The sequence below is a fragment of the Haliotis rubra genome, unplaced genomic scaffold (genome assembly GCF_003918875.1).
Source record: "Haliotis rubra isolate DU_JTF1 unplaced genomic scaffold, ASM391887v1 Scf800, whole genome shotgun sequence".
Taxonomy (NCBI): Eukaryota; Metazoa; Mollusca; class Gastropoda; order Lepetellida; family Haliotidae; genus Haliotis; species Haliotis rubra.
Window position 1 is genome coordinate 190,191 of NW_025767525.1, and position 26,002 is coordinate 216,192.

Below are 26,002 nucleotides of genomic sequence, written 5' to 3' on the forward strand. Positions count from 1 at the left end.
TACATTAAACTAGGTACTTCTTGTGCAGGTACCTTTTAGAGAATCTGCCTTGGAATATGTTCCCAGCAACAGCTGCTTGGGTTTTTCAGACCACTGATTAAATAGATCAACAACTCGGCTAAATGCGTGCCATCATACTCATTATATGGCCTGTTTGTATTGCAACATCAGGACAGGGGACACCAGAAGTGGGTTCATACTAGAGCTGTGTATCATGGCCAAAGTGGAGAGACGATATATCCCAATACCAGTTTAATGAGGCGAGACGATATATCATGAAAGTATTGGCAAGGAACCTGCAAGACGATTATCATCATGATACAATCCTGGCGATACGATACGTATCCCGATACTTTACAATTTCTAAAAAAAGAACAGTTGTCAGGGTTATGACAGATAAAATGACTGAAACCTTATTTGTTATACAGCAGAACTTGTGTTACATTCACACACATTTAAAAAGCTGTTGATCTAATAAAATTTCAGCATTTTATGCTCAAGTAAGAACAGTCAAAGATATTCAGTATACCTTGATATAATATGAATAAATTTGACACTGAAGTTTCCCTTGGGAAGTGGTGCTTTTACAAACAATTCAATGTTATATCAGAATTCAGAATCAAACCCAGGTCTATGACGTGATGAGCGAACGCTTTAACCACTACACTACCCATCACCCCTCATAGAGCTGGAACATTGTGCAGCATAGGGTAGGACACCAAACAACAACATTGCATTCTTGTATTCCCTGAACAGTCAAAGAAAGATACAATGTCAAGAGCTTGTGACAACGGCTGACAAGTCACATGCATTCTCAAAACATCAGTAAAGTACTTGAGGTGTTTCTTTAAAAATGTTGTATACATGCACAAATACATGCACTCGTGCATTCTCCAAAGATCCGTATGGTATTTGAGGAGTTTCTTTAAAAATGTTGTATAGAGGCACAAATAAATGCACTCGTGCATTCTCCAAACATCAGTAAGAAATTTGAGGTGTTTCTTTAAAATTTTTGTATACATGCACAAATAAATACACTCGTGTATTCTCTAAACATCAATGAGGTATTTGTGGAGTTTCTTTAAAAATATTGTGTACATGCACAAATTAAATACACTCGTGCATTCTCCAAAGATCAGTATGGTATTTGAGGGGTTTCTTTAAAGATGTATACCTGCACAAATATAATTAAATGATTTAAACAAATGTTCATATATATTTCAATGTGGGTTGTCCTTCATTTTTGTAAGTCTGTTCAGCAGCCATTCCACAGTGACGAACCACAGTGAGTCGGGTCTGAAGATACCCCGGGCTATCCACCCCATGTCCTGCTTCGGCGAGATCACGTGCAGATGCAGATGACTGATGCTATGGAATGGCGGCCAATGAAATCCCATCACTGCATCCGACACCTGTCCTCCATTCTCTTCCAAAACACGACTCCCCACAGTCACCAGTGTGTTAACAAGTTCTATATCGTCTGCTGCTAAACTCTTTGCATCAGACCTGTGGCTTTTGGGTATGACTAGATAATGATGCTTTGTCGCAGGTTTCCTGTCCATGAAAACAACAGTTTCTTCATCCTGAAACAGTATTGTTGTCTTTGGGTCATCTCCTTGGGCAATTTTGCAAAATATACATTTGTGTGATGACATGACCTGACAATGTTGTTTGTTCGATAAACTTTGCTCCGTCTCGCTTCCTAGTTATTACCTCCCTTTACTAGGGAAAGGTAACTCTAAAACAAAGATTTCAAACTATTGTAAAAACAAAATCTAAAGACTTGAGTTCGTATCGAGTTATTACAGAGAATGGTTTAAAAGTATGTTTCTGCCATAATCATGTTGATGGATTTTACCTTGTTTAATCTTAGAATTTTAATAAATTATGAACAGTAATTAGCATAAAACTTTAAAACAGAAATTATTGTTCCACTTGGACCTGTTATATTGAGTGAGTGAGTTTAGTTTTACGCCGCACTCAGCAATATTCCAGCTATATGACGGCGGTCTGTAAATAATCGAGTCTGGACCAAACAATCCAGTGATCAACAGCATGAGCATCGATCAGCATCGCGACTGAGATATGGTGACGTGTCAACCAAGTCAGAAAGCCTGACCATCCGATCCCGTTCGTCGCCTCTTACGACAAGCATGAATTACTGAAGATCAATTCTTACCCGGATCTTCACGGGTGACCTATTATATAATCACACTGAGTAAGGTCGAAATAGCTGGGAAACGCCTGAATAAGATCAACCGAACTGATATCATATATAAAGAGGTGCTCCATCCACTAACTCTTGACCCGTGAAGGTCCGGGTTAGAATATTGATCTTCAGTAACCCATGCTTGTTGTAAGAGGCGACTTACGGGATCGGGTGGTCAGGCTAGCTGACTTGGTTGACACATGTCATCGGTTCCCAATTGCGCAGATCGATGCTCATGCTGTTGATCACTGGATTGTCTGGTCCAGACTCGATTATTTACAGACCGCCGCCATATAGCTGGAATTTTGCAGAGTGCGGCGAAAAAACTAAACTCACTCACTCACTAACTCTTGCTCGAAACGGTTTGCGTATAATACCTTCTTTGTATATGTTGATAACCGTTATAGGTATTAGAGTATCTACGACGTCGTATATGGACTACTGATCCGCTTTCAGGATCAGACACCCTCTGGTTGCTTATACAGAGGTCATACTCACCATGTATGAATGTATCGAAGGCATTAACCCCCTATTTTTCATGTGAGCAAGGGGCGGTGGGGTAGCCTAGTGGTTAAAGCGTTGGCTCGTCACGCCGAAGTCCCGGGTTCGATTCCCCACATGGGCACAATGTGTTAAGCCCATTTCTGGTGTCCCCCCGCCGTGATATTGCTGGAATATTGCTAAAAGCGGCGTAAAACTAAACTCAGTCAGTCAGTCATTAACCCCAGCTTTTGTACCACGATCAACTTTCATTTTAGGTTTCGGTGAGGTAGCCTTGTTGTTAAAGCGTTCGCTCGTCACGCTGAAGACACGGGTTCGATTTCTGAATTTTCAGTTCATGTTTTCGTGAAATAACTGTTGTCCAAAACTTCAAACACTGCCTCTTTGTCACATACATGAATTTCTGTTTCCTATAGCTAACGATGCACTCCAATTTCTCGATGAATATAACATAAAGTAACTATTGAGCGAGTCAGTGTGTTCTCGGAATTGGACTCTCATTGGTCGATCCAAACATTTTTCAAAATGAGATTTTGTGATAAATGGAACGTGATCTATAACCGGGCACAGTTTTCTATAAATGTCCTTTGAACGATAGGACGAATTGCCAGCCGGACCAGAAACATTTCAACAATAATTAACTTTTCATTTAATCTACGTACCCACTTGGGGGGCGATCTTCTCAGTCCTTCTCCATGCACGACACCTCTTGCAACATCTGCATAACAAACTTTGACTGCGTTAATAACTCGGTTTAATGAATTTGGTAATTTACCGCCGTGATGATGTAAATATCTGGCACGTAATGGCTAAGTCGCAGCATGTAGCATTCTCACATAAGTCAATAAATAAACCCTCGTCTAAGTAGAACCATCTAAACAGTTGACAAAGAGACTCCGCTATTCTGATGAAGATGCGTTTTATTACATTGATCGTTGCTTCGTTTGTCTGCCTGCACCAGTCCACGGCTCAGACAAGTAAGTGGACAGTATTCACAAAGCTGATGTAGCTCTAAGACAGTCTTAACTCCCATACTTTAACACATAGTTAGCAACTGATGTAACACTACGATCGCTTTGTGAGTGAGTTTAGTTTTACGCCGCACTCAGCAATATTCCAGCTACATATATATGTATATGGCGGCGGTCTGTAAATAATCGAGTCTGGACCAGACAATCCAGTTATCAACAGCATGAGCATTGATCTGCGCTATTGCGAACCGATGACATGTGTCATCCAAGTCAGCTGTTAGTCGCCTCTTACGACAAGCATGGGTGACTGAAGATCAATATTCTAACCCGGACCTTCACGAGTCGTACCTATGCGAGAATCGAATGGCTCTTCGGCGTGACTAGAAGACGTATTGGTCATCATTACTGACCATCTTTCTATCAGACTCAAGAACCGTTACAATCTTAGGTTCATATGAGGCTGACCGCCTCCGTGGTGTAGTGGTTACTCATGGAGAGCGGAAGGTCGCGGGTTCGATCCCCGGCCGCGTCATACCAAAAGACGTTAAAAAATGGTATCTGTTGGTCCCTGCCTGGCGCTCGGCATTAATGGGCCCAACAAGGACTGGTCGGCTCGGAGTCAGTATAATGTGTCTGAGTGGGGTATTCATGCTTAACTGGTATGGTATCTCAGTGAGCTAGCACTATAAAACCAGCTTAAGCCTGGGCTAGTACAAGCAGCCACACATACACAAACATGTACGTCGTCATATGAGCGAAATATTCTCAAGTACGACGTTAAATCCCATTTCACCTCGCCTCACATGAATACAACATATGTTATACATGTGTTTGGCACTACACTTGCTCAGTAGAGTACAGCTTGATCCCCATCTGGGATTCGAACTTGTGTGAGCGTGATCTGAACTTTTCCTGAAATTTGAAAGTTGAAACACAATACGATGATGAAAAAAGGCTTTATGTAAAATACCAAATGAACCTTACCTTATTGAAAATGATAATAGATTGTGTTATTTTGTGATATTTATTATATATGGGTTTGGTTGCAGACTGTAGTTTTGAAGAAAAATATCTGATATTTATGACATACATGGGTTTGGTTGCAGATTGTAGTCTAGAAGAAAAATATCTGATATTTATGATACATATGGGTTTGGTTGCAGATTATCGTTTTGAAGTAAAATATCTGATATAAATTGTATATATGGATTTTGTTGCAGATTGTAGTCTGGAAGAGAAAGATCTGATATTTATAATCGATGATTCAGGAAGTATCAGCGCATCAGATTTTCTCCTGGTCAAAGAGTTTGTGTTGAACGTTACGGAGACGTTTACAATCTCTAACGTCACTGTCAACGTTGCTGTCATAACGTTTGCAACCTTCGCGACGGTGGAGTTTTACTTGGACGACTACTCCGACGACAAAGCTGCTTTAACAGCGGCCGTGATGGCCATCGTGCAAAGCAATGGCGCGACATTCACTGATGAGGCACTGGCTTTAGCACGAACGGACGTCCTTGACCCTGCTAGAGGCGACAGGGCTGCTGCTGACAACGTGGTCATTTTGATAACAGACGATACTTCAAACGATCCTGCGAGAACGAGAAACGAGGTAAGCCTGTTTCCGAAGTTCCATGATATCCAGTACTGACATCATTTGGAATTTGTGGCACTAGAAAACCAGTGATTGATATTAAGTGAGTGTGTGATTTCACTTCCTTGCAGCTGTGAGTCACATAAACGCTTGCTATGGGAGAGATACCGGTTGTGACACCGGGTATGACGCTTTCTATTAACCAATATCATATTTTATCTATCATGTTAATGTCGAAAGGTAACTAACACATTCGACCTATTAACATTCAACATTACAAGTACTACCACACTCCAACGAACTCAAACATATATCGATCACCAGCTGCTCAACAACCAATTCCCCCAACATTATCGCCTTAAGCCCATTACCAGGGGCGGTGGGGTAGCCCAGTAGTTAAAGCGTTCGCTGGGTTCGATCCCCACATGGGTACAATGTGTGAAGCCCATTTCTGGTGTCCACATGGGAACCATGTGTTAAGCCCATTTCTGGTTTCCCTCGTCGTAATCTTGCTGGCATATTGCTAAAAGCGGCGTAAAACTAAACTCACTCACCCATTACCAGACCATCCCAACTGAGGCCAATCAACACCAACATATCCCCAAAGAACATGCCCATCTCCACTCTACTCTATATCCCATTCAACACCAACACATGCCCAATAACATACTCTCCACTCTACTCTACATCCCATTCAACATGCCAACACATGCCCAATACCATACCCATCCCACCTACCCACACTCCACTCTACATCCTAATCAACACCAACATATCCCAATAACATACCCATCTCCACTCTACCTTAATAACATCCCATTCAACACCAACACATGCCCAATAACATACCCATCTCCATGCCCAATAACATACCCATCCACTCTACACATCCCAATCAACACCAACATATCCCAATAGAACATACCTATCTCCACTCTACTTCTACATCCTATTCAACACCAACACATGCCCAATAACACACCCATCTCCACTCCACTTCTACATCCCATTCAACACCAACACATGCCCAATAACACACCCATCTCCACTCTACTTCTACATCCTATTCAACACCAACATATGCCCAATAACACACCCATCTCCACTCCACTTCTACATCCCATTCAACACCAACACATGCCCAATAACACACCCATCTCTACTTCTACTTCTACATCCCATTCAACACCAACACATGCCCAATAACACACCTATCTCCACTCTACTCTACATCCCATTCAACACCAAACATGCCCAATAACACACCCATCTCTACTCCACTTCTACATCCTATTCAACACCAACACGTGCCCAATAACACACCCATCTCCACTCCACTCTACACCCTATTCAACACCAACACGTGCCTAATAACACACCCATTCTTACCTACTTCCTACATCCCATTCCACCATATGCCCAATAACACACCATCTCCACTCTGCTCCCATTCTACATCCCATTCAACACCAACACATGCCCAATAACATACCCATCTCTACACTCCACTCTACATACATCATTCAACACCAACATATGCCCAATAACACACCCATCTCTACTCCACTCTACATCCCATTCAACACCAACATATGCCCAATAACACACCCATCTCTCACTCCGCTCTACATCCCATTCAACACCAACATATGCCCAATAACACACCTATCTCCACTCTGCTCTACATCCCATTCAACACCAACATATGCCCAATAACACACCCATCTCCACTCCACTCTATCCTATTCAACACCAACATATGCCCAATAACACACCCATCTCCACTCCGCTCTACATCCCATTCAACACCAACATATGCCCAATAACACACCCATCTCCACTCCGCTCTACATCCCATTCAACACCAACATATGCCCAATAACACACCCATCTCCACTCTACTCTACATCCCATTCAACACCAACACATGCCCAATAACACACCTATCTCTCCTCCACTCTACATCCCATTCAACACCAACACATGCCCAATAACACACCCATCTCTACTCTACTCTACATCCCATTCAACACCAACACATGCCCAATAACATACCCATCTCCACTCCACTCTACATCCCAATCAACACCAACATATCCCCAATGAACATACCCATCTCCACTCTACTCTACATCCCATTCAACACCAACAACATATGCCCAATAACACACCCCAATTCTCTCCCCACTCTACATCCCATTCAACACCAACACATGCCCAATAACACACCCATCTCCCACTCCACTCTACATCCCATTCAACACCAACACATGCCCAATAACACACCCATCTCCACTCCACTCTACATCCCATTCAACACCAACACATGCCCAATAACACACCCATCTCTCCACTCTACTCTACATCCCATTCAACACCAACACATGTGCCCAATAACACACCCATCTCCACTCCACTCTACATCCCATTCAACACCAACACGTGCCCAATAACACACCCATCTCCACTCCACTCTACATCCCATTCAACACCAACACGTGCCCAATAACATACACCCATCTCCCACTCCACTCTACATCCCATTCAACACCAACACGTGCCCAATAACACACCCATCTCCACTCCACTCTACATCCCATTCAACACCAACACGTGCCCAATAACACACCCATCTCCACTCTACTCTACATCCCATTCAACACCAACATATGCCCAATAACACACCCATCTCCACTCCACTCTACACCCCATTCAACACCAACATATGCCCAATAACACACCCATCTCCACCACTCTACATCCCATTCAACACCAACACATGCCCAATAACACACCCATCTCTCCTCCACTCTACATCCCATTCAACACCAACATATGCCCAATAACACACCCATCTCCACCTCCGCTCTACATCCCATTCAACACCAACATATGCCCAATAACACACCCATCTCCACTCTGCTCTACATCCCATTCAACACCAACATATGCCCAATAACACACTCTATCCATCTCCACCTGCTCTACATCCCATTCAACACCAACATATGCCCAATAACACACCCATCTCCACTCCGCTCTACATCCCATTCAACACCAACATATGCCCAATAACACACCCATCTCCACTCCGCTCTACATCCCATTCAACACCAACATATGCCCAATAACACACCCATCTCCACTCCACTCCACTCTACATCCCATTCAACACCAACACATGCCCAATAACACACCCATCTCCACTCTACTCTACATCCCATTCAACACCAACATATGCCCAATAACATACCCATCTCCACTCCGCTCTACATCCCATTCATCACCAACATATGCCCAATAACATACCCATCTCCACTCCACTCTACATCCCATTCAACACCAACACACGCCCAATAACACACCCATCTCCACTCCACTCTACATCCCATTCAACACCAACATGTGCCCAATAACACACCCATCTCCACTCCACTCCGCTCTACATCCCATTCAACACCAACACGTGCCCAATAACACACCCATCTCCACTCCACTCAGCTCTACATCCCATTCAACACCAACATATGCCCGTCACCACTACTGCCACAACCCACGCCCTACAACGTTGTGTATTGGGCAAGATTCTGTCACCTTTATATCTCTTCTCACAGAGCGACCTGTTGCGTCAGTTTGCTGAAATATTCGCGGTAGCAATTGCGGTGGATGACGAAACGGAGATAAACTACATCGGCGATGACCCTGACGGAGAGTACGTCTTCTCCCTTCCTAGCTATTCCGCTCTCCCTGGGATAGTGGCCGACGTAGGACTCGTGACATGTAAGTCTTTGACGCACGTGCACCTGCATTAAATTAGGCTTTATAAGACTGTTCCCCCACCTAATCTTCTCCCCCTGTCTCCCTCACACCCTCTTTCTCCCACCCCCCCCACCACGTCCCTCTCTCAGTCACTCTTTCCAAAATTGGGGAAGAGGAGGCTGGTGGGGTACCTAGTGGTTGAAGCATCCCCTCGTCACGCCGAAGACCCGGGTTCGATTCCACACATGTGTACAATGTGTGAAGCCCATTTCTTGTGTCCCCCGCCTTGATATTGCTGGAATATTGCTGAAAGCGGCGTAAAACCATACTCACTCACGTACTCTCAAAAATGGTGACTCCGTGATCAATAATTCCCCCACAAAGACAGACCTCCATGCATACATAACGTTCTGTTGTGTCACTAGTTGTACGCAAGACTGAAGGTTCTTTACAGGCGACCAATGTAGCCCCCTCTGCCAGAACGACGGCATCTGTGACCGGCCCAACAACGTGTGCATGTGCCCCGTGGGAGCTACAGGATCAAGATGTGAAGGTAAGGAGCCCGATAACAAACGAGAATCTATCATACCATTCCACCTCCAATCATGATACCCGTGAAGATCCGGGTTAGAATTGGTCTTCAGTAACCCATGCTGGTCGTAAGGGGATCGGCTGGTCAAACTAGCTGATTTGGTTGACACATGTCATCGTATCCCAATTGAGTAGATCGATGTTCATGCTGTTGATCACTGGATTGCCTGGTCCAGACTCGAATATTTACAGAATACAGCTGGAATAATGCTCAGTGCGGCGTCAAACAACATACCAACCAATCCATCATGATAAATACATAAAGAATATGCATACAATGCACTTGACAGCTATAATTTCTCCACTATTGTTCAGACCGCCTCTGTGGTGTAGTGGTTAGAGCGTCCGCCTGGAGAGCGGAAGGTCGCGGGCTCGATCCCCGACCGCGTCATACCAAAAGACGTTAAAATATGGTACCTTGTTGGTCCCTGCCTGAGGCTCGGCATTAATGGGTACAACAAGGACTGGTCGGCACGGAGTCAGTATAATGTGTCTGAGTGGGGTATTCATGCTTCACTGCGGTATGGTATCTCAGTGGGCTAGCACTATAAAACCAGCTTAAGTCTGGGCTAGTACAAGCAGCGGCACATACACATACACACGCATGCACGTCGCCTTAAGAGCGAAATATTCTCAAGCACGACGTTAAACCCAATTTCACCTCACCTCAGGATGTTTTTCAGTGATACCCGAAACTGTTATATGTCATGTGTCTATTTTCATAGAATAACATATTTGGGTATCCCTACCAAGAGTTTTGTAGTATATAGAGTAGAGATGTAAAATCTACAATTACCACTTATCGCCTTTTGCATGAGTATACATGGAGTAGTTTTAATCTAAAACCATCGAATATAAAAAACCCTAATTAAACATTAACCTTTTTAACTAAAACATGTATCCATTTTGTCCTAGTGATTGATGCCTGTGTCAAAGGTACCGACAACTGCCTCGACGACGCAGTCTGCACCAGTCCAACGCCCCCAGCATTTAACTGCACATGCAAATCCGGTTTAAGTGGTGATGGCACAACTGCCTGTGATGGTGAGTTGGAAGCACCTCAGCACTTTTGTTTGGGTTTAACGCCGAATATGATATCATTGTTTATCATCACAGGTCGACCCGTGATGATCCGGGTTAGAACTGGTCCTCAGACCGCCTCCGTGGTGTAGTGGTTAGAGCGTCCGCCTGGAGAGCGGAGGGGTCGCGGGTTCGATCCCCGACCGCGTCATACCAAAAGACGTTAAAATATGGTACTTGTTGGTCCATGCCTGGCGTTCGGCATTAATGGGTACAACAAGGACTGGTCGACTCGGAGTCAGTATAATGTGTCTGAGTGGGGTATTCATGCTTCACTGCGGCATGGTATCTCAGTGGGCTAGCACTATAAAACCAGCTTAAGTCTGGGCTAGTACAAACAGCCGCACATAACCATACACACGCATGCACGTCGTCATATGAGCGAAATATTCTCAAGCACGACGTTAAACCCAATTTAACCCCACCTCACCTAGAACTGGTCCTCAGTAACCAATGCTTGTTGTAAGAGGCGACTAACGGCATCGTGTGGTCAGTCTCACTGACTTGGTTGACATATGTCAATGTATCCCAATTGTGTAGATCGATGCTCAAACTGTTGATCACCGGATTGTCTGGTCCAGATTCGATATTTGACCGCCGCCATATAGCTGGAATATTGCTGAGTGCGTGGTTAAAGAACAAGTTAATAAACAAACCATCATAAGTTCAAATAGGAACGGGTGTGGTTCTAATAGGGACGGGTGTGGTTCTAATAGGAACGGGTGTGGTTCTAATAGGAACGGGTGTGGTTCTAATAGGAACGGGTATGGTTCTAATAGGAACGGGTGTGGTTCTAATAGGAACGGGTGTGGTTCTAATAGGGACGGGTGTGGTTCTAATAGGAACGGGTGTGGTTCTAATAGGAACGGGTGTTGTTCAAATAGGAACGGGTGTGGTTCAAATAGGAACGGGTGTGGTTCTAATAGGAACGGGTGTGGTTCAAATAGGAACGACAGTTGTTCAAATAGGAACGGGTGTGGTTCTGATAATGGGACCATCACATTCACATCACAGCTGTCTGAGAGCTGTACAGCTGGATGTGTCCAGATCAGAAAATATAGCTTCAGGTCTTTTCCTCTTTTATATGATGTTGTGTGTATTTATTCACTAACAGACCGATAGTCATCGCTTAAGGTTGCTTATGGACCCGGCCATTCTAGCGGGGATCGTATCTCTGAATCCTTTATGTGGACGTACGACTGTCGTGACGATGATGTTGGCTTATGCATTCAATGTTCCACAAGCAGCCTCGAGCGACGAAAGGGGCGGTGGTATAGCCTAGTGGTTAAAGCGTTCGCTTGTCACGCCAAGACCCGGGTTCGATTCCCACTTGGATACAGTGTGTGAGTGAGTGAGTCTAGTTTTACGCCGCACTCAGCAATATTAATGCTATATGGCGGCGATCTGTAAATAATCGAGTCTGGACCAGACAATCCAGTGATCAACAGCATGAGCATCGATCTGCGCAAGTGGGAGCCGATGACATGTGTCAACCAAGTCAGCAAGCCTGACCACCCGATCCCGTTAGTCGCCTCTTACGACAAACATAGTCGGCTGGCCTTTTGTGACAAGAATGGGTTGCTGAAGACCTATTCTACCCCGGATCTTCACGGGTTGGTACAGTGTGTGAAGCCCATTGAGCCCCCGTCGTGATGTTGCTGGAATATTGCTAAAAGCGGTGTAAAACTTAAATTCAACCAAGCAAACGACTGCCATAAGCCAACGTTAATGAAAAGAAAATGATCACCCTGGCGGAGTACACACATATCTCTATGTATCTTCAGATATAAACGAGTGCGAGCTTGATATGGACAATTGCAGCCCCTTCGCCAACTGCACCAACACCTTCCGGTCCTTCACCTGCACATGCCTTGAAGGATACGTCGGCAAAGGAGACATTTGTGGTAAATCATGACATAATTTACTACTTTGTAAATACGTTCATATACCTTATTCAATAACAATCATCCGTTACTAAACTACCGGACAAAGGAAATTTATCCCCGATTTTACTTGACCAGAAAATAGAAACAAAGACGTGTGTGACATTTATGATAATTTTCCTATGATTTGACTGAAAATTCATTGTAATGCCGGTCTTGCATTTGCGGCAATTCATTCAGAAAGAGTGAAGGGTCAAAATTAAAAAGCACACAAATCAGAGTTCATTCAAAAAGTGCAAATATAATAATACATGTGTTATAGTGTATAATGAGACAGGAATCAGGGGACACGCCATCAATACCGAGTGTGATAATACACGCCATCAATACCGAGTGTGATAATACACGCCATCAATACCGAGTGTGATAATACACGCCATCAATACCGAGTGTGATAATACACGCCATCAATACCGAGTGTGATAATACACGCCATCAATACCGAGTGTGATAATACACGCCATCAATGCCGAGTGTGATAATACGCCACAATGCCATCAATGCCGAGTGTGATAATACACGCCATCAATGCCGAGTGTGATTAATACACGCCATCAATACCGAGTGTGATAATACACGCCATCAATACCGAGTGTGATAATACACGCCATCAATACCGAGTGTGATAATACACGCCATCAATACCGAGTGTGATAATACACGCCATCAATACCGAGTGTGATAATACACGCCAACACACGTCCCCTCATTGACGTCGTCAGTCGGCGGATGACGTCAGCAAAAATCTGGTTCCAAAAGTCGAAGAGAGCCTGTTCCAGTTCCTGTCGGTTCGCTGGAGGTGTACAGCTGTCTCAGCTGATGATCAAGATGATCACAAAGATGTTTAATGAGTGTCATGTCCGGAGAACGCGCCGGCCGCTGCAGGTATTTTCGAACGTTTCTGGCGGTGTGAGACCTCGCATTGTCGTACTGCAAAATGACTTTTGGCTGTGTCGAATATAAGGCACCTCAAAAGGTCTCAACACGTTATCCCTGCGCAGCCAGAATTCCCCAGTTAAATTACATTTGTGACGTCATTCCATTGTCTGCTCGCTCCATTACTTTTCAGGAATGGAGCAATGTGTACCAGCTTCAAATTAAAGACTTCATTTTGTCATTTTGACATTTAATTTTGATAACAGAAATATTTGAATGTAATTTAAGTAGGGTAATTTCCTCGTAACTCTCCTCGCCCTCTGCTCCATTATTTTTAAGGAATGGAGAGTTACTCGGACATTACCGTCTACGTAATAACCAGTCTTGTTGTCCTCAGGACAATAATGTGGCACCATACCATGACGCCTCCTCCATCGAACGGGTGAACGTTTCTGGACAGACTAATCTGACTCTCTCCCAGTCGCGTCGCTACCACCGATTTCCATCTGAAAACCCCACAATGCCCATACCGATCGCCCCGTCTCGTTGCGTAATGCTCGCAAATTCGTGGTGGTATTTTGTTTCTTTACTGCATGCTTGCTCTGTCCAACATCGGTGTTTATGCCACAACCATGCACGTGCATTTGGACCAATGTCCCACAGTTACGATTTTCACGTTTTATAAACTGCACGATGCGTTTTCGGACAGCAGCGTAGTTATAGGGACCATCTTGCGCTTTGGCGAATGTTTTCTGCTTGAGTTCAAATCTGTGTCATAGTTTTTGGTTTTTTATCCAATTACTTTAAAAGTGACAACTTTCTTTTGCCCGTTAATTTACTTCAAAACTCGATATTCAAGATTAAGAACGAATATTGTATCTAAAGCACATTGATCACAAGGACAGGTAAAATATTGACAATGCAAATAGTGAAAGAATCACAAAAGTTATCAGCAGAAATCAAACTATTTCTTAATATCAGTTTATGTGTTAGAAACCAGGCTGGTGTAATATGGGCAGATTCATCTCCTGATAATACAAATCTAGAAAGCTTTTAATTATAAGGGTTACTCAAACCTTTCTGTGTGAAGATACTCTTTCCTAAAATCACATATAAATAACCGATGATATATGTTTTAGATATCCGACATACAGATAAGACAAAATATTTGTTCTGCCTGTGTTGATAAGGCAACATAAGTTTGATTCAGATTCAATGCGTTATTAAAAAGTAAACAAAGATATTTATATGTTTCAGTTCAGTAACTATTCCCATTGAACTGCCATTATAGACTCACTGTACAGTCGTTGAATACGTCCACCATTTCAGAATACAATATTGGACTTTTCAATGTTACAGCCAATCTCCTTTCATTCAAATAATTCTCTAAAATGTACAATTGTTTCTGAAAACCTACCACTGCATCAGATACTAAGATCACACCATCACCAAACAGTAACACTACAATCTCCCAATATAAGGATAGAGCTGTACATCATATGTTTTACAAACAATTTCATTTTCTAATTCACCGATAAAGAAGAAAGGGACTTCACCACTGTTTGTTGTTGTTGTTGTTGTTGTCGTTGTCGTCGTTGTTGTTGTTGTTGTCGTTGTTGTTGTCGTTGTTGTCGTTGTCGTTGTCGTTGTAATATTACAAGCTACGTAACCTTGACTTCTTAAGGAGAGTATAGCTCGCCAAAGTGAACCGGAATGTTCATCAGCACAAGTGCCCATATTTTTCAATCAATGGTACCTTGTCCTGATATCTATGACGGTGTATCCATCAAAAGAAACAACATGGCGGTGGGTGGCCTAATGCTTAATGCGTTCAGTCGTCACGCCAAATTCCAGATTCCATTCCATAGATTGGGTCAAGCTAATATATTTGGCCTCCTCTATGATATTAGCGAGGACAATGCTGTAAAACAACAGGAAAACATATCGGAACTTACACTGACGAAATATGGTGGGTTACAGTGCCGAAATATGGTGGGTTACAGTGCCGAAATATGGTGGGTTACAGTGCCGAAATATGGTGGGTTACAGTGCCGAAATATGGTGGGTTACAGTGCCGAAATATGGTGGGTTACACTGACGAAATATGGTGGGTTACACTGACGAAATATGGTGGGTTACAGTGCCGAAATATGGTGGGTTACAGTGCCGAAATATGGTGGGTTACACTGACGAAATATGGTGGGTTACAGTGCCGAAATATGGTGGGTTACACTGACGAAATATGGTGGGTTACAGTGCCGAAATATGGTGGGTTACACTGACGAAATATGGTGGGTTACACTGACGAAATATGGTGGGTTACAGTGCCAAATATGGTCTTGGTGCATGTTTGGGTAGGTTCCTTATTCAGAAATAAATATTTTGATAGGTTCCTTATTCATAGATAAATGTGTTCGTCAGTCCTTGAACACGACCTGAATGTATCTGTTGAAACATTCTACTGCTAAAGCTGTGAGGCAAGGGAAAATACACACAGTGCTTTTAACTGATGGTGATATAAAACAAAATGTTATTTGATCGTGAGGTTTTTGATAGGGGTATCAAATGCGGTGTTATATGCATCGCATCAATAATTATCTCACAATAGGCGATGTTCAGGTTTGTAATGCTTTTAAATTATTTTTTGTTCGTACCCAATTATCATGATTATACTTTTTTTGCCCAAAGGTTCAATAATATTGCAGATTACAGACAAACGAAGGAGGTTTTGAATGATTAAAAGTGAATGTCCTTGGACTGCCAATACTAGATCCAAGGATTCTAACACACGTCATTTTTTTATTCCAGTTCCGTGTGGGCCTCAGCATGCAGTATCTAAGAAGTTCCCAATCTGAGTAATTTAACTGTTCTGTTCGTCTCGGGTAGACAATCGGGCTCCAAAGTGTGAAAATACGAACAATAATCACAAAAATGTAAAATATATTGTGGTCATCATTATTTTCTAGTTTTGAGTTTTGTCACCTTGTTGTGCGATGGTAATTTTGAGAAAGATTTACACGTCTCTCCAACATGGCCCGGATCAATATTCAACTATACCAGAAATTCGACTCAGTCGGTTTTCAATGTTTGTTTAACACCCTCCACATCATTATATATATCCAGGCATATAAGTGTGTGCGTGCGTGTGTGCGTGTGTGTGGATAATCGTGTTAGGACCAAAGAATCCAATAACTCAGACCATGAGCACCGATCTACTCAAATTGGTTACAGTGCCAGTTCCAACCCGGGTCGGCTCGGGGTGTTATATCACGAGCATGACATATCCGTATTGTACGGGAGGGTTAACAGAGATCATTCAGTCGCATTTTGTGGGGGATTAATGCCCAGTGGTATAGAGAAAGTTTGATAAGTAGAAGCGACAAACAGTGCCGACTATATCATTCAGCATATTCTGAACATGTTTGTGTGCATGTTTGACGCCACACTCATCAACACTACAGTTGTACAGCTGCGCTCTGTCGACCGCCTCCGTGGTGTAGTGGTTAGAGCGTCCGCCTGGAGAGCGGAAGGTCGCGGGTTCGATCCCCGACCGCGTCATACCAAAAGACGTTAAAATATGGTACTTGTTGGTCCCTGCCTGGCGCTCGGCATTAATGGGTACAACAAGGACTGGTCGGCTCGGAGTCAGTATAATGTGTCTGAGTGGGGTATTCATGCTTCACTGCGGCATGGTATATCAGTGGGCTAGCACTATAAAACCAGCTGAAGTCTGGGCTAGTACAAGTAGTCGCACATACACATACACACGCATGCACATCGTCATATGAGCGACATATTATCAAACACGACGTTAAACCCAATTTCACCTCACCTTACCTGTAACTAGATGAGATACGATGACAGAGCATGTGTTTATGAATCATTCTACCATGACTTCAGTAAATACTGGATTGTATTAAAGTCGTTAATTAAAGTCATTCAGATGTATATAACAATATGTATTTTTGTTAAAATCTTAATACCGCGGTTTTGGTAGAATGGAGATAAACATACTGTGTTGGAAAATCAGGTATAAAACGAAATTATAACAGCTCTAATATTTTTATTTAAAACCTCACGCTATGCGTTCGGTTTTAAATCAAATTTAGACTAATTACAATTTCGTTATATACCTCTGATTTTCCAACACAGTATGCCCGACGAGTAAGGCGATAAAAGTATTACTTTGCAAATAGAAAAGATAAAACCCTTTCCACATCCATAAGAAATTACATCTGTAGGACACAGTCTGTATAACAATCGGGTCTGGACCTGACAATCCAGTGATTAACACCACGAGATAGAATGACAAAGCATGTGTTTATGAATCACTATCAAATATTGATGATAGCAGGAGTTCGCAAAACTATAAGCGTATCCTGCCCCACCGGTGGCACCCGTCATAAACATATGCAAACATGTTCACCTTAAAATGTTCCGGATCTTTGAAATCTTTCTTTAAGAAGCATTGCACCTCAAAAGTTGTGAGATGTAGACATCAGAGGTTGGAGCTGTTGGAATATCGGAATCACATGAATGGACCATTGCACTAACGGCGGGACCATCACACAATTTGCACGCTCGGAATTAGTGAGTGAGTGAGTTTAGTTTTACGTCGCCTTTAGCAATATTCCAGCAATATCACGGCGGAGGACACCAGAAATGGGCTTCACACATTGTACCTATGTGGGGAATCGAACCCGGGTCTTCGGTGTGACCAGCGACGCTTTAACCACTACTCTACACCACCGCCCCCGTTCGGAATGATGTTTCCAGTATCTGATTTCTCAAAACAAACTTAAGTTTTATTAAATTTCAAACTGAGTTTGACCATTTAAAACAGCTGAATTCCTTACTCTGATGCATTTCTAGAATCAAACAGCCAAAACAACTCAAGTTACGTATCTACTAAACTTAAATTTCTACTATGTTTAAGTTAAATATCAATTTCAGTCTATTCTGTGAAAATCCATTTTCCTGCGTTTTCTCAAAATTGAGTAAAACTTTAAATTTTTGAACTCAGACTTAAGTTTGTTTCAAGAAATCGGGGCGGCCAGACCCAGAAACGCTGCATACAGACTTACAATGAATGCATTTGGGAATAATTCTACCTGGATGTATTACGCAATCAAGTACGCTGGATACAAATGACTACCGTTTTCTGTACTGGCATTACGCTCTAGATGTTTTGATAAATGCGTTGTAAGATAAAGGAGTCTGTCAAGGCTATATTCAGCGTTAATCAAAATACATCATTTTCAAGTTTGTACTGATCTAGAACATCCATTCCAGGTCATGTTCTGTGTTAATGATTTTGAAATGCAAGCAACGCAATTGCTCATTTACATCCCTATTCACATTCGTTTTGAAAGAAGACCGTAATTATTTCGGTCAACTGTTGAACTGTCAAGATCTCATCTTGCAAACATAATTAAACTAGAACGATACGACACGTATCTTGAAAACGACACTCTCAGAACAAATAACTGTTTAATGACAAGTATTCTAACAAAAAAGGTAACAGTGCTCATTAAAGTTCAGTAACAATTGTCATTCAGAAAGACAACCGTATTCGAGTGGTGCACCAAACTGCTACATTAACGTCTCGGAATTCCTGGGTTGAGACAAATGAAGGGAACATTTGCTTCAAAATCACCGTCAGGCACCTCCAGCTTGACGTAGACAGCAGATGAGTTTCAGAAGACTAGACACGGACAGTATACCGTTCTCAGAAGTATCCAGGGTTTCCTTTGACGGCTCTGATGGTCGTGTAAAGGTCTACAGGCGACCTAGAGAACTAACACTTACGTTACTCAACGCCGATAGTTTGGGGTACGTGTCTGACAGTATATGATGACATCATATTTCATGGAAGTACAGATGCCATTATTGTTAACGGCATTTTAGCCATATCGTCCAAGGTCATGTTCGAACTTTTTTGAAATGCAACAATGCGAGGTGAGGTGAGGTGAGGTGAAATTGGGTTTAACGTCGTGCTTGAGAATATTTCGCTCATATGACGACGTGCATGCGTGTGTATGTGTATGTGCGGCTGCTTGTACTAGCCCAGACTGAAGCTGGTTATATAGTGCTAGCTCACTGAGATACCATGCCGCAGTGAAGCATGAATACCCCACTCAGACACATTATACTGACTCCGAGCCGACCAGTCCTTGTTGTACCCATTAATGCCGAGCTCCAGGCAGGGACCACCAAGTACCATATTTTAACGTCTCTTTTGGTATGACGCGGTCGGGGATCGAACCCGCCACCTTCCACTCTCCGGGCGGACGCTCTAACCACTACACCACAGTGCAACAATGCAACGCCACGTAGTAGAAAGATCATGAGTTTTTTGAGGCTGCTTTGCTAAACTGCCATTACCGCCTGTTTCTCCAACCCACTCACCTCCAAAACCATGTCACGATAAAATTGACAGACGCCGACAGGATCAGCTCTAGCTCAGTTGGGCAAACTTGAAACATTATCTTCCAGGATGCTTTCAATGATATAATTATTTTTCAATGCACCATGTATCGACGCCAAAAGTGGTCACATGCCATGATGCCACCCTTCTTTAAGGGCGCTTCGCTCTGTCTCCTTTCACCAGATGAAGGATTTGTCATCGAGTTGTTACAATTACTCATTGTTGAGATGAAAGAAAATATGTCGCTGCCCTTAACACTTACACTACTATACATAAAACAGTCCATTGCGGAATGTTATGGATGAACATAAAACGGCGACCTTTTTAAAAAGTACCAATCACTTAAACTTCTTGGCTTGGATGGCCTATTGAATCTGTAAAATGTAAATGGATATGCGCAAGACGTAAAAATGGCAAAGGATCGGTAAGGGTTTTATAGATTTTATATATTTGCTTATGATATGAAAGTTACAAATAGTCTGGTAAATGTAAATTTTATTTAGAACCTCCAGTCAAAATCTGCCCTTTGAAAAAAATCGTGTGGACTTTCTGTTATTATTAGTGTGTTTATATGGTATTATGTTTAGTCTCCATGGTACTTGTGGAATAAGGGAAAAATGATTTGGCTAAACTTTTGCTTTTGTAGCACATAGCCCAGCGACAACATAAAGTAGAGATAATTGTATCATTAAACTAGTTTGATTTGAACCGAACACCGCCATATGAGTCATACTTTGAGATCATTATAAATAATGCGAACAACACAGGCGATAGACGTTCACCTTGTCTGGCGTCAGATGTACATGAGGAGAAGCCTGTTTACATTTCGGTGATCAACATTAAATAATATACAAGATACAATTATGTTCTTGTAGAAAATGACACTTGACTCATAGTACAACTGATAATTTACATTTTGTAATAGATATTTCTCCCTCTTTTGCAGAGAAGATGAGTAAGTGACTGAGTGAGTTTTTACGCCGCTTTTAGCAATATTCCAGCAAAATCACGGTGGGGGACACCAGAAATGGGCTTCACATATTGTACCCCTGTGGGGATTCGAACTCGGGCCTTCAGCGTGACGACCGAACGCTTTAACCACTAGGTTACCCTACCGAACCCCCAAAAATGACAATTGTACATTATTTAATGTTAATTTCTTATAGCATTGCAATGTTTACACACAAATCGTTTATCCTTATCATCAAAGACATGTTTTCTTCAAAATATAGTCAATATTCGCCTGTGTTCACGAGACTGAATCTGTATGAGATTTATCAAATGCTAAAGAATGACTATCGACTACAGAGTGCCAGTTCAGCTGTGCAGAATCCTTAATTCATTGACTGAATGTATACATAAATGCTTCAGTATCACCAACATCCAGACGTATCCAACATCCAAATCCATATTGATAAAGCAACTATTTAAATGTCCAGACTGATTTGACTGCTTACTATTCACAATGGACATAACATTGGTGGGTATATCTGTCTGTTGTATAACGTCAAACGTTAGATATGTAACCTGAAGACGATACCACTCACATTCCCAATGCTATTGCGATGATCTATATCCCATATTAAAAACAAACAAATTGGTACAATCTTAACATATGTTTTAGTTGGATTACACTTTCTCAGTAAAGGACAGATTCTAGCACTTTTGTGAGGTTGACTCTGCCTGACTTTGGGAGTGTGGGCTCATATCCCTGATGGGACTCGACAGTACTAGAATCTGGTGGATCTGAATTTTGGTGGAAGCCGCGGTGGCTAAATGCCTTTAAAGTTGTGTGCTGGCGATTAGGTGCCTGACTCTAAGAGCGTGGGTTCAAATCCCGGAAGGGATTCAACCTAACAAAAGTACTAGAATCTGTACTTTACTGAGAAAGAGTAATCTCAATTGCAACATATGTTGCACATTTCTTTCAAATATGCAAAATGCATCAGTGAATGAAACGTAAAATCGCATAATTAATGATTTTATTGACTATGTCATGAACTAAATTACTTGCCTGCTCTGACAATGTATGACATACATTTGTCCATAGAACGTCTGGCGTTATCATAAATAAAACATGTTCATATGCATTTAACCGTTTCCATAGGGTTACCATTGAAAAAGATTTCTTTTCATATTTAAATTTGGGCCCCACATTTTACTCTTATCTGTATTAAGATCCATGTCCCATTCACAAGTGAGTGAGTGAGTGAGTGAGTATGGTTTTAGGCCGCTTTTAGCAATATTCCAGTAATATCACGGCGGGGGACACCAGAAATGGGCTTCACAGATTGTACCCATGTGGGGATACGAACCCGGGTCTTTGACATGAGGATCAAACGCTTTAACCACTAGGCTACCCCACAGCCCGCCATTTACAAGAATATTCATGTAAAGCACCCAACCTTTTTTGCAGCTTTATAATACTCTTAGCAATAAATATCAGTTCGTGAGCGAACAATAACGCAATAATATTCAACGTCTGGTCAGAAATATATTTTGCGTCACTAAACTGGCTAGGGAGGAAACCTATTAGTTCCCTGATGAAAAGAGAAAACAGTAGAGGACCAAGAGTACACCCTTGTCTGACACCACAATAGCTCTTAAAATAATAACAATAAATTATTATTTACCAGATGTAACATTGTAAACACAGCATGGATGCAGTAAAATATGCAACAATAAGTGCCTATTAACCAAACGGTAATCAAATTATCAAACGCCTTACTAATAATAGCTTGCAAAATAGATATATTGTTAATGGTAGATTAACAACTGCACTCGTTAATTGTTTAATAATTCTCTTGTGAGGCCCGTCAAAACTCACGATGAAAATATGACATTCCACTGTTTGCTTGCCAAGGATGTTAGCACAGACTCAATGTCAATTTTGTCGATGTGTCTGAGTGCCAACCAACCAAAATGAGAGCCAACGAAGCTTTGTCTCACATCAAATCGACATAGGCCCAGCCTGTCAAGGAGAGCCTCTCTGACCTTCCTCAGAGCTTAGTAGTTAGGCTGCTTAGCTAGACATGTCTTAAGAATTGTGCATTTTGTGATAAAAGCACCAAATTTGGCTCAGACGGGGGAAGAAGTCTGCTTGGGCAGCCTGGAATCCGGTGCCTGAGCTGACTGAAGCCCTGTTGACACTAGCATCTGCTCCAACCTTCATACCAGACAACACCTCCACTACAATTGAAAGGTTTGTCATCAAGATGTATGACAAAGCAAGAAGGATACTCACATCAACAGTCCGAGAAAATCTATGTTCCTAAAGAATATTTCTTTACCAGGCATCCCTCCAATGCAAATTGCCCTTGAGCAGCACATCGAGAGAACCTCCTAGCATGGAGGACATGTATGGGGGCAGACTGTTATAGCCCAGCAAGAACATCTCCAACAGACTAGGTTGGGTCAGGAACGACGAAGGACTCTGCAAACCCATTTGGACAACACTTCCGGAAGCAGAAAAATCATGCTTGGAATTGGTTTCATGCAAATGCACGAAAGGCTGCAAACATCTCTGTACCTGCAGAAAAGCCTCCCTGAGGTGTTCATCATTGTGTTTGTGCCAAGGAATATGCTAGAAAGGTTCAGCACGTATGTGATTGTAAGTCAAAGGCTTATCAAAATCATATAAAACTGTTTGAAAATTATTGTTATTTTCAGTGAAATTTGTTATGTAATATTCAAATGATGCGCATGCGCGGAAGCATGATTATTTCTAAAGCCTCCTTATCTTAAAATGATCACCAAATATTAGTGAACATTTGTGCCAAGTTTGGGGCTTTTTCACATTTTGTACCCTGCGGGGTCCTTTGCTCGGATGGAATTGTTTGGCCTTAAATATGAATCAGAAAGTTTTCTGTTTGGTGCTCAGATCCAGTCACTTCCCACTCGAAACCATGTGTGATTTTGTATTATAATGTAAAAATAGCATGTAGATTGTGCAGATATTTGAATGAAACTGTCCAGTACCTTGTCTACCATGCAGATTTGAAAACAATACAATTTATGATTGCAAATAATGATTTTCAGGTATGACATGTTCAAAAGTTTGCAGGAACAGTATTTTTGCCACAGGTTCTATAGGTCAGGTTATGGTTACTCTTTCTCAAACACCTGCTGTTGTCACTGAGTCAGTTTTCTTTTTGTCACATTTTTCCTTTTTCGTTGGGAAATTAAAATTATTTTACGACACTCGCCATCATATCAATTTAATAATTAACAGTGATCATACTAGAGTACACTACTGATATCTCCAGCAACAAGCCGTTTAATCTGCATTCTGACATAATAATAATTCAAATTGTCACGGAAAATCATTGAAACTATTTCGTATAGTTTGACTGACACACGGATAAACGGCACATCACGCTGAGGTCGATGAACTTTGTGGCAATAATAAACGGGAAGCTGAACTTTCAATGACATTGGTCAATTTATTCTGAAGACATCTGTTGGCTCAGTGAACTTGAAAATGACGTCAGTGTTGACATATCGAAGGACCTATAAAGCTACTGGGGTTTAGCTGCATCCCCGCTCTCGAGTCCAATCCAGTGATGCTACGACAGTGTCTTTCACCTTTATTGGTCCATCTCCTGGTCATTAGTACGACATGGGCTATGCCATCTTCAGGACGTGAGACTTTTTCAACAGTGCTATTTCAGCTATTTCTTTTTATCTATCACAGCATCGTCATCTCACCTATATCTCCACATCCACCCCGTCAGTGCTTTATCTCATCTGCTTGCCTTTATCCGTTATAGCTGTGTGTTGTCTCGCCTATTTCTGTATATCCATCACATCAGTACTTTATCTCATCTGTTTGCGTTTATCAGTCATATCAGTCTGTTATTTCACCTATTTCTGTATATTCACTTCAGCAGTGCTTTATCTCATCTGTTTGCCTTTATCCTTCTGTATATCCACCACAGCAGTGCTTTATCTCGTCTGTTTGCCTTTATCCGTCATATCAGTGTGTTATCTCACCTTTTTCTGTATATCCACCACAGCAGTGCTTTATCTCGTCTGTTTGCCTTTATCCATCATATCAGTGTGTTATCTCACCTTTTTCTGTATATCCACCACAGCAGTGCTTTATCTCGTCTGTTTGCCTTTATCCATCATATCAGTGTGTTATCTCGCCTCTTTCCGTATAGCCACCAAAGCAGTGCTTTATCTCATCTGTTTGCCTTTATCCGTCATCGCAGTGTGTTATCTCACCTATTTCTATTTATCCACCCCGTCAGTGCTTTATCTCGTCTGTTTGCCTTTATCCGTCATATCAGTGTTATCTTATTTATTTCTGTATAGCCACGAAAAGCAATAATTTATCTCATCAGTTTGCCTTTATCCGCCATATCAGTGTGTTATCTCACCTTTTTCTGTATATCCACCACAGCAGTGCTTTATCTCGTCTGTTTGCCTTTATCCATCATATCAGTGTGTTATCTCGCCTCTTTCTGTATAGCCACCAAAGCAGTGCTTTATCACATCTGTTTGCCTTTATCCGTCATCGCAGTGTGTTATCTCACCTATTTCTATTTATCCACCCCGTCAGTGCTTTATCTTGTCTGTTTGCCTTTATCCGTCATATCAGTGTTATCTTATTTATTTCTGTATAGCCACGAAAAGCAATAATTTATCTCATCAGTTTGCCTTTATCCGCCATATCAGTGTGTTATCTCACCTATGTCTGTATATCCACCACGACAGTGCTTTAATCTCATCACTTTGCGTTTATCCGTCATAGCAGTGTGTTATCTTACCTATTTCACATATTTGCTGCATCCACTTCACTTTTATTTAACTGGTACTGAATACCCATCACAGATGTGTTCTGTATATCATTGCTGTGTATGATACACAGAGTATATCAAATGGAGGAATCAAGGTATTTCGTAGCCCTATAGGTACATCCTAGAAATATTTTGAACAAACATGTTTGAAGCTTGCATCTCGATATTCTGCTCGCCTTGGGCGTGTTCAGGTTCCATAAGCGTGTGACTGTTATTGTTCATTTATTGTTATTGCGACCATCCATGGCTT

At 42.0% G+C, this 26,002-nt stretch overlaps 1 long non-coding RNA gene across 1 annotated transcript; it reads left to right on the plus strand.

Moving 5' to 3' along the window:
- The first annotated feature begins 1,147 nt into the window (after nt 1-1,147).
- Nucleotides 1,148-24,732, plus strand: LOC124261614. The gene is made up of 3 exons (XR_006894373.1): nt 1,148-1,225; nt 22,385-22,396; nt 24,721-24,732. It is a non-coding gene; the product is annotated as an uncharacterized LOC124261614 (long non-coding RNA).
- Nucleotides 24,733-26,002: the final 1,270 nt, after the last annotated feature.